Consider the following 10,116-nt stretch of genomic DNA (forward strand, 5'->3'; position numbering starts at 1 on the left):
AGTACAAGTATTCACCGCTTGCAAAACTTCTTGAACAAGATCGTCTCCAAGCATAGGCCAAAATCTTTTGTAAAAAATAGCATGGAGACCGTCAGGACATGGGGATTTTAAATCTATAGTATCAAAAGGAGCTCTACGAACATCATCAGCCGTATAGGGCACCAGGAGGGCATTATTCATCTCATCTAAAACTCTTCTCCTAACAAGAGATAAAACTTCCATATTCGGTTGCCCCACTTCGGAGATAAAAAGATTTAAGAAATAGCCCTTGATATGGTCCTTTAACTCCATTCCTTGCCGCCAAACACCAGTGTCATCAAGAAGCTTTTTTATGTTACTAGATGACCAGTTGCGCCAAATGGCGCAAAGACCCGTTTAAAACCATGTTCGTGTTGAAAACATTTACATTTTTTTCAATAAATGTATATTTGAGTACATTTGGTAAGAACTTATACCCCTATATATAAAAGAAATTAAATACAAATATGTTCTTAAGGTAATAATGCCACAAATTAGATCATCGGTAGGTCAAGATAGTTGAGTCTGCGATTAGGAACTCCGAGTAGCAGTAAACTTGCATTAAAAAATGAGTAAACACAAGTGACACAATAAAATGTACTTAATACATGAACTTGTGAACATTGTCTACATGAGAAGTTAATAGATAGTAGTCAATTACATCATATAATTTGGTTCTATACTCTTTTGTGTATATATCCTGAATGATACCCCTTTGTGATCAACTCTTTGTCCTCCAAATCGAATGGCACAGCTACTGCCCCTTGTGGAAAAAGAAAGGGTTCTGTAATACCCATAAATGTAAAAGGAAAACATCATGTGATGCATCTCAACCTGCGCAAAACAATGTAAAAAACATACATGCTATCTACATACCCTCATTGTCTAGCAAAACATAAGTAGCTGAGGGACCCTATACAAAAGAATTGACAATTAGTAAGAAAGAAGCATGCCACTTTACATGGAACAAAAAAATTGATTATTATGGTGAGCGCAGAATAACATGAAGTTGTCATGTGCAGCCAACAACTGCAGCTATCTGTATAGGCTACTGCTACTTTACAATCTATATTGACAGGAATATTTGTGAAGTCATTCAAATCTATCTTAAGTGAAAACATGCTTATAAGGCATACTTAATTCTCTCTGTTGTTCATTTTCCTTTTGATGTCACTTTATTCATATGGTAAATATGAGTTTAATCATCAGTAGACAGAAACTTTGTGTGAATCAAAATACCAAGTTTAGTATGGAAACTATAGTTTCTCCATATGTCATTATTTCAAGACAAAGCATGTTATTCACACCCACTTAGAATCATAATTTCCAGTAAACTTTCCATACAGCAATATCAATAAAAAGGCTTCTGTTCTTTACCTTTAATAGAAGAGGCAACTGGCTGAGGCTGCCCTAGCATGAGGTCAAACTGTCGATTGCAGAGCTGAAGCGCTATTGAAAGTAATTACATCACCTGCTCGATGTACAAAATAACCATTATATCATATATCATATTTTACGGTTAAAACTGCAAAAGGAGTAGAGAACGGCAAAAGGGCACTACACAATTTAGTCAACAAACTAAGTTTAGAGGCGCAAATGTATGATGGAGCTAGCGCACGAATTCCTTTCGCTGGTCTCGGTGTGAATTACGTAGCCTGACAACTAAATTTCAAATCATGGCATGATGGCAAGCAAGGAAAAGGTGCCAATTCACCACCACTACCAAATTCCTCCACATCCAGCTAACTTTTATGGCTTCATGCCAACATTGGCCAACTCCTTTAACATGTAGTAGAAACAAATGATTTAATTTATATCATACAGTAAAATCTTCCCTCAAGTCTGAAAGTACCACAGACCCTGATGTAAGGAGCAGAATAAATTTAAACCATCAGGCGCATTGTATCTAAAATCAGGGCCAACCTCTCAAATATATATATGGTGTTCTTGTCCTCGAGAAATAGAAAAGCGAGTTATATACAAGGAAAATGTACCAAAAGCAAGGTGAGTTAGTTGTTTCAAACATGCAGTCCTTGCTAAACATTTAGCCGAAAGAAGTAGAATAACTAACCCATCACTAATGCTTAAGTACAGTATCTGATTTTTTTTCTGGCCATGCAAACATGTAAATATTTAGCAGATATGTAGACTAAAGTGTCAACTAAAAAACCCTGTCCGCAATTGGAAGAAACATAATCAGTCTAGAATAAGCATTGGTAGCTAGATAAATTACTTATTTCAAGTTGACTGCTATTTCTTTTAGGAAGCAAATCATGGTAGGAAGTCAACTATTAAATGGCAAGAAGATGATTGTCCAGCAGTTTTTCCTCTGGTTGATTTCGGGTAAAACAGAGAGGCCATACCAGCTACACTTCCTCATTTGTAAATTACCGACGCTTGTTCTTGTTTTGATTCATTTAGGCTGGCTATCTTCTTGCTGCTTGAACCACAAGTTATTTTCTCTTTCTTGAGACCTCTACATAGATAGAGGAAAATCAAGAAGATGAAAATTCCATTAGAGATCAAAATATCGACCTTCACTATCACAACCAGTCATAGAAAGTTAAAACTGAAGAGCAGAAAAATTCGTTGAATGAACCAGAGATGCGGTGTCAACTTTCTTAAATTCCAGTTAAGATTTTTTTACATTCTAAAAGAGTGATCATGCATGCCATTTTACCTTTTTGTTATCCCAATTCCATGGATAAATGAATTAATTGTAGTTGCTGACACTCCCCGTTACCGTAGCCTTGCCAATGCTTGAGAAATCTGTCAAAGGGAAACTTGCAACATCATTAACCTAACAATGATTCTGAAAGATACTACAGCGCTAAGTCTGTTTACGATACCTACACAAAAGATGCTTTAATAATCGTAGATTTGATATTACCATCATACTATACTTGGTCAGCTAAATAATCCTCCCACCAGCCATAAGAGGAACTTAACAAAGTAAGCTAACAAAAAAATTTAAGAAACAAGAACAAGCTGAACATCGCAAGGCAAAACACTCCGGCATGATTAGATATGGCACTGTCGTCAACAATGATAACTTTACAACACGTCAACATGTCATCGAAGAGGAACTCACCTAGCACAACCAGCATGTTGAGATTGTTTTCTTTGTCTCTTCTTCAGACAAATCCAAATTGCCCACATGCTCATGTTCAAAGCATCTGTTCTCAACATCAAGAGGAAACAGTAAAAGAAGATTTTGTGTACATGTTCTTATCAGCAGTAAATTGGGGCAAATAAGACAAAAATTAAACACATGTTCTTAGCAGGAGTAAATGCAAATAATACAGAAATCCTATGTGCTACTGTAATAATGCTGAAATTTAGCACAGTAGAAACACATATAACATCAAACACCTAGAGATAGATCAAGTGGAAACAACCAGCATGCAGACGGGAAACACATATAACAACAACCACTTAGAGATAGTCAATATAGCAAACATATATAGAACCAATAAAGTTGGAGGCGTACCTGCCAGCCTGCAAGATCTCTCTCGCACACCAAAATAACACGGCCTCCTGCAGAACAAAGGGATCTAAGAATGGCCCATAAAACCAAGCGATATAGCAGTGGAAGGGAGCAAACCTTAATCACAGCAGGCCGCTAGCAACTGATGGATTGAATAGCACCTACAGGAAGAACACGGTAATGCACATATCAAAAAGCGGCCAGAACATGGACTGTATGGACTGCATATCCTACTGAAAAGAAGAACCAGTTGGAGGTTCGTGGCATGGAAGGAGTGGACAGAGACCTCCATGTCAGATCTAGCAGCACATATCCTCTTGTCTTCTCCTCTGCGCATCGTCATGGAAGGAAGCCTCCTCCTCGCTAACCCTATCTGCATAAGAACACAAAAATATAAGTAGTCATGAATTAGAGGGATGAGCACAGGTCACCATGGAATATGAGGAAACGATGAAGAAAGAGCTTACGTGTCGGGCGTCTCCTCGACGAACTGGGAGCCATCCTCGATCTCTACTCCTCTACAGATAGCCGCCAAGAGTGGGGGGTCGAGCAGGATGGGTTCCCCTGATGCCCTCACTGCAGCAGCCACTCCAGCTCTCTTGGACGCGACCTACGGCCGATCCGGAATCACAGCGCGCGGCACCTGATGGCGGCAACCCGGCGAAATTGTCAATCTGAAAACAGAGTGAAAGCATCATTAATCTTGGAATAAAACTAAATATTAGAAAGAAAACATTGTCTATAAAAAATAGAAAGAACGTGATAATGGTCACCTCCAGCTCATACAAAATTAGCGACATCAAGAGACAACAAATTATAAATCGAATTAAATATTTGCACAATTCAAATATCTGCACGAAAATCTACAAGCAAACAAACAACCCCATGGATCTTTCATTGTACAAAGGCATCTCAATATACACTTAGAGCTTGATAATAGAAATGAGGCATAGTTATTTTAGTCTGCCAAGCATTTTGTGCCTACCGCAATCATGAAGTATACTGTGTAACCAACCTAATCGTTTTCTCATTGTTACCCAAGAAGGAAGAACTACCTAAATAACTGAGAGGAGTGCAGTGAGGAGGATGGCTTGGGTACTGATTCAAACTAACAACCGATAGATCGGGTTTCACATTAACATAAAACAACATCACATTTATCATCAAGTGCTAAGCTATCATCATTCAAATGCATGTAATTTCTGGTTTTACGTGGACATACTGAATGAAGCAATGGGAAAACATAGAGATCAGAATAGCAGTCCATGTAGCAGACAAAGTCAAAATAGCAACAATTTCAATCGCTTCTAGGACTATTAGCAGTGGGCCATGCACTTGCAGGTCCGTTGCCATTAAAATGGAATCAGGTTACCCCATGGTAGCACATTTAAAAGGTGCCGGAATCTAAACAGAAATCTGAACATATCTTAACTGAATCAAAATGACTATCCTATACATGTAAATGCACATAGAATAGCCAGGAAAACAGATCAAGTTACTCAATGGCAGCACGCACACGCATCAAAAGGTGTGGAAACCTAAACAGAAACAGAAACATATATTAACCGAATCGATCAAACCTAGCTATCCGATCCAGGCCAACCAATGGCATCACATATATATCGACCGAAATGCATTGGGCCATTGTAAAGCAAACACAAAAAATTCACACAGGCCAGAATGAGCTAATAAGAAATCTGAATGGAGGATCAATACACAAGTTTGTGATTATGGATAGGTTCGCGTTGTTTAGAGATGCGGGTTGCAGGCTATATCCATGCCAAGACAGTACCTTGTATGTATAGGACTGAAGGATACTATTTTTAAGAATCTAAATCTAACTTCCATTTAACAGAAATTATAGCATCTATACTATGTAGAGGGTTCAGATATATATTTGTTCACCAAGCTTCTTTATTATGTCCATCTCCTTTTTTTGTTGCAATATAACACAGGGAGCCATTGTTAGTCCGAAACCAGACTGTACGCGAATTTGGGCGCATTAATTTCACAAGCCAAGGAAATAATGTACTTTCCAAGACATACCATAGCTTATTCCTCTTATTTCTTTCTCAGACATGCACACATCAAATTAGAGGAATTTTAGGGAAATAAATGAAAGCTTGATGCGAGACAGGAATGGGCAAGCATATGGGAAACGAGCACTTGCAAGCATATTCTTACTTTATGAGCACCGCTAACAAGCCCTGGAGGCTCGGGGTGACATGAGGCGCCGCATCTGGTCGATCACAATGACCATCTGAATGTCGAACACCATGTCAGCTTCCTCTGCTCTAACCCCGTGGCCTGGCAGCATCGGATGCCACCAAAGCTGATCCCTGCATACCAGGACACCAAAATTATAATATGAGAAGATAGTATAGGAAGAGCAAAACAATTTGTTTAGTCATCCCACAAAGCTACTAAATTCCTTGGCTCAGTTAAGGTGCTTTTCAACACCATCACAGAACCGGGAGTAAACTGCGCACATCTCAGCAGCTGCCACACACTGGTGTCAGACACGCGACAGCAGCGGCAAGGAGGCCGGCGGCATACTCAGATGTTCAAAGCTGGTTGTCTATCTATCAAATTCCTCTCTTTTACCAAAAGTTAGACACGGTCAAAAAGTCAAAGAAACAAAATTCTTCTGGTTGTGTATCTCTCAGATTCCTCTCTATTTTCTTTAAAATTAGATGCGGTGGAGACGGAAAAGAAATTAACTTTGTGCACTATTTATACACATTGGGAGGAGAAAATATATGGAAGAAGTAAAACCAATTAGAGTAGTATCTAGGTTTATAAATATACAAAATTGTCGAGCATGAATTTCCCTTTTACACTTTGTCTAGCAGATTAAGTATATAACAAAGCAAACAGTAAATATGTGAGCTCAATGTCGCTTGTTGGCAAGTAAACGGAAGGCAACCAAAACTGAAGATATACATGTTCTGGACAGGACAGTGGTTCCTTCTGTTTGTTGTTGGCCCTCTTCTGTCCAAGGCTACCAATCATATGGTCAGCAACTAAAACAACCATGAATTAAGAAATTAATTAACTGTAATTAACAACAATAGACTTCACATATGAATCCAAAATGGCAATGAACACGAACCCTAACGGTGCATCACCAGAAAATAATGTTAGGAAGGATGGACGTTTAGGGAGTTACCGGTCCTGGCGCCTTAGGAGGAGGCTGCCTTCCGGAGCCCGTCCACTTGGTGATGAAGCTGGCGCCGATGAAGCTGAGAATGAAATTGTGTCCAACATAGTACAACCTCCTTTAATATTTTTATAGGATTCGATATGGAAGAGGAATTCGGACAAATTATATGTGTATAAGCATCTACAGAAACTTATCTACAGATTCTTATAGCAACAAAAGCATTTGTGCATAGAAATAAGTGCCTTTCATTGAGCTTTTCAATTCAGCACACATGAGCAATTAACTTTCAAAATCCTAGAATAATAGAGGCATAGGTAAGAAACACCAACCTGCAATAGATGTTGCATAGAGAACTTTTCAGTTCAGCACACATGAGTATTTAACTTGCAAAATCCTAGAATAATACATGCATAGGTAGCTGCAGTGAGAAGGAGAGGAAGCACCAACCTGCAATGATGTTGGATAGAGAAAATAAACAAGAACAACTCAGCAGGAGCATATCCGCAAGCCAATGGGGATAACTAAAAGTAGCAATGTGTGAAACATAACAGAGAAAGTCCAATCACTAAGTTTCATAAGAACACCGACGACAAAGGAATATTGTGAGAGATTGATCTTGGCTTACCTTCTGCCAAGGATGACGTCGACGGCACCGTCGACGACCGCTTCGCCAGCAGTGCACCAACGCCGCGCCTGCTTCAGCAGCTGCTCCTCTCATCCCCGGCGGCGCCACAAAGAGAAAAAAAATGAAAAAGAGGAATCAGGGGAAGAACCAGAGCAACGAAGAGGAGAAGAGGCAGCAATGGTGAAATAATGAAACGGGAGATGTGGAGATGCAGCCCGCACAGGAGCATGGTGGCTAGTTTTACCTTATACTCTTATCCCTTGGTCAGGCAGCGCTCGATCCAGAAGCACGGCACGCAGCGGCAACGGAGTTCTTCACCAATCCTCGCGCAGGCCGATGCCGGTGGAGTCCCTCTCCAATTCGAAGCCACGCCTCCCTCTCTCTCCTGCAGATCGAATCCAGCACCGCCGCCGTCGGCAGCCAGCTCATGGAGTCCAGCCACCGCCGCACCAGATGTTTGTTGCTGCTCCCCTCCTTTCCCCTCCTCCTTTGCCGTCGCCCCAGATGCCGAGTCCCGATCGAGGCCGCACTCCTCGGCTCGAGGTCCTCAGGCTGAGGCCGGATCGAGGCCATGCTCGTCGAGGCCGGCCAGGCAGGGGAGCCCGTCCCGCGTGAACCCAGAGCTGGCGGTGGAGACGGGTTCGCCCGCGAAGCGCTTGGTCACGGCAGCCTGCGCCCGAGCGATGGGAAAGCGAGGAGGAGGAAGAGAAGACGCGGTGGAGGAGTAGCAGTCGGCGGCGGGGCTCCTAGGGCGCAGGAGGAGGAGGTGGAGGAGGAGGTGGCGGCCGAAGAGGGAGGGAGGGGCGAGGGGCGCGGGGCTGTGGATTGGGGCTAGGGTTCGATGCCGTTTTCTACCTCGGCGGTGCGGTGTTTTTTTACTTCGCGTGGTGCGCTGCACCCCACGCGCGGCGCGGTGCGGTGCTCTTTTTTCCCTCGCGTGTTACCGTGCGCTCGAGGCCTTCGTTGTGACTACCACTCTAGGAGGCTTTATATTATGTCCAACATAGTACAACCTCCTTTAATATTTTTATAGGATTCGATATGGAAGAGGAATTCGGACAAATTATATGTGTATAAGCATCTACAGAAACTTATCTACAGATTTTTATAGCAACAAAAGCATTTGTGCATAAAAATAAGTGCCTTTCATTGAGCTTTTCAATTCAGCACACATGAGCAATTAACTTTCAAAATCCTAGAATAATAGAGGCATAGGTAAGAAACACCAACCTGCAATAGATGTTGCATAGAGAACTTTTCAGTTCAGCACACATGAGTATTTAACTTGCAAAATCCTAGAATAATACATGCATAGGTAGCTGCAGTGAGAAGGAGAGGAAGCACCAACCTGCAATGATGTTGGATAGAGAAAATAAACAAGAACAACTCAGCAGGAGCATATCCGCAAGCCAATGGGGATAACTAAAAGTAGCAATGTGTGAAACATAACAGAGAAAGTCCAATCACTAAGTTTCATAAGAACACCGACGACAAAGGAATATTGTGAGAGATTGATCTTGGCTTACCTTCTGCCAAGGATGACGTCGACGGCACCGTCGACGACCGCTTCGCCAGCAGTGCACCAACGCCGCGCCTGCTTCAGCAGCTGCTCCTCTCATCCCCGGCGGCACCACAAAGAGAAAAAAAATGAAAAAGAGGAATCAGGGGAAGAACCAGAGCAACGAAGAGGAGAAGAGGCAGCAATGGTGAAATAATGAAACGGGAGATGTGGAGATGCAGCCCGCATAGGAGCATGGTGGCTAGTTTTACCTTATACTCTTATCCCTTGGTCAGGCAGCGCTCGATCCAGAAGCACGGCACGCAGCGGCAACGGAGTTCTTCACCAATCCTCGCGCAGGCCGACGCCGGTGGAGTCCCTCTCCAATTCGAAGCCACGCCTCCCTCTCTCTCCTGCAGATCGAATCCAGCACCGCCGCCGTCACCGGCCAGCTCATGGAGTCCAGCCACCGCCGCACCAGATGTTTGTTGCTGCTCCCCTCCTTTCCCCTCCTCCTTTGCCGTCGCCCCAGATGCCGAGTCCCGATCGAGGCCGCACTCCTCGGCTCGAGGTCCTCAGGCTGAGGCCGGATCGAGGCCATGCTCGTCGAGGCCGGCCAGGCAGGGGAGCCCGTCCCGCGTGAACCCAGAGCTGGCGGTGGAGACGGGTTCGCCCGCGAAGCGCTTGGTCACGGCAGCCTGCGCCCGAGCGATGGGAAAGCGAGGAGGAGGAAGAGGCGACGCGGTGGAGAGTAGCAGTCCGCGGCGGGGCTCCTAGGGCGCAGGAGGAGGAGGTGGTGGAGGGAGTGGCGGCGGACGAGGGAGGGAGGAGCGAGGGGCGCGGGGCTGTGGATTGGGGCTAGGGTTCGATGTCGTTTTCTACCTCGGCGGTGCGGTGTTTTTTTACTTCGCGTGGTGCGCTGCACCCCACGCGCGGCGCGGTGCGGTGCTCTTTTTTCCCTCGCGTGGTACCGTGCGCTCGAGGCCTTCGTTGTGACTACCACTCTAGGAGGCTTTATATGTTAGATTCCATTTCTTTCTCGCCATTGCGGCATTATGAAAAAAGATGTATTATGATCCCCATGCATCGACCAGTTAGCTCTTCCTCTTTGTAACAAAAAAAATCTCCTCTTGATCTAACAAGTTCTCAATCAGGACTAGAACTTCCTTTTGGCGAGAGCGAGACTTCACATTCATAGGTCCTCGCCTTAATTTCTCCAACTCCTTTTTAAATTTATTAATTCTTCGCTTTGGTCCGTTTTGAGTCTCTCTGTCCCAAGTGTGTAGGTCAGCCTGCACCGCCCGTGTACGTGCAGCCAGAGACGG

At 43.6% G+C, this 10,116-nt stretch overlaps 1 long non-coding RNA gene across 37 annotated transcripts; it reads right to left on the reverse strand.

Annotated features, from left to right (window-relative positions):
* Positions 1–549: 549 nt before the first annotated feature.
* LOC123092407 (uncharacterized) lies at positions 550–9,595 on the reverse strand. 37 transcript variants are annotated; one of them, XR_006444563.1, is made up of 16 exons: positions 9,064–9,593; positions 8,820–8,899; positions 8,524–8,641; positions 6,675–6,747; positions 6,449–6,528; positions 5,690–5,844; positions 3,973–4,179; positions 3,792–3,878; positions 3,623–3,666; positions 3,509–3,555; positions 3,110–3,194; positions 2,699–2,787; positions 2,382–2,494; positions 1,396–1,489; positions 771–931; positions 550–731 (listed from the first exon to the last, which is right to left on the reverse strand). It is a non-coding gene; the product is annotated as an uncharacterized lncRNA (long non-coding RNA). The 37 variants fall into 37 exon arrangements; XR_006444567.1 differs by having other exon boundaries at positions 6,449–6,506; positions 9,064–9,592; XR_006444572.1 differs by having other exon boundaries at positions 602–731; positions 6,449–6,506; positions 8,524–8,547; positions 9,064–9,587.
* Between the last annotated feature and the right edge of the window lie 521 nt (positions 9,596–10,116).

Source organism: Triticum aestivum, chromosome 4B (genome assembly GCF_018294505.1).
Source record: "Triticum aestivum cultivar Chinese Spring chromosome 4B, IWGSC CS RefSeq v2.1, whole genome shotgun sequence".
NCBI lineage: Eukaryota > Viridiplantae > Streptophyta > Magnoliopsida > Poales > Poaceae > Triticum > Triticum aestivum.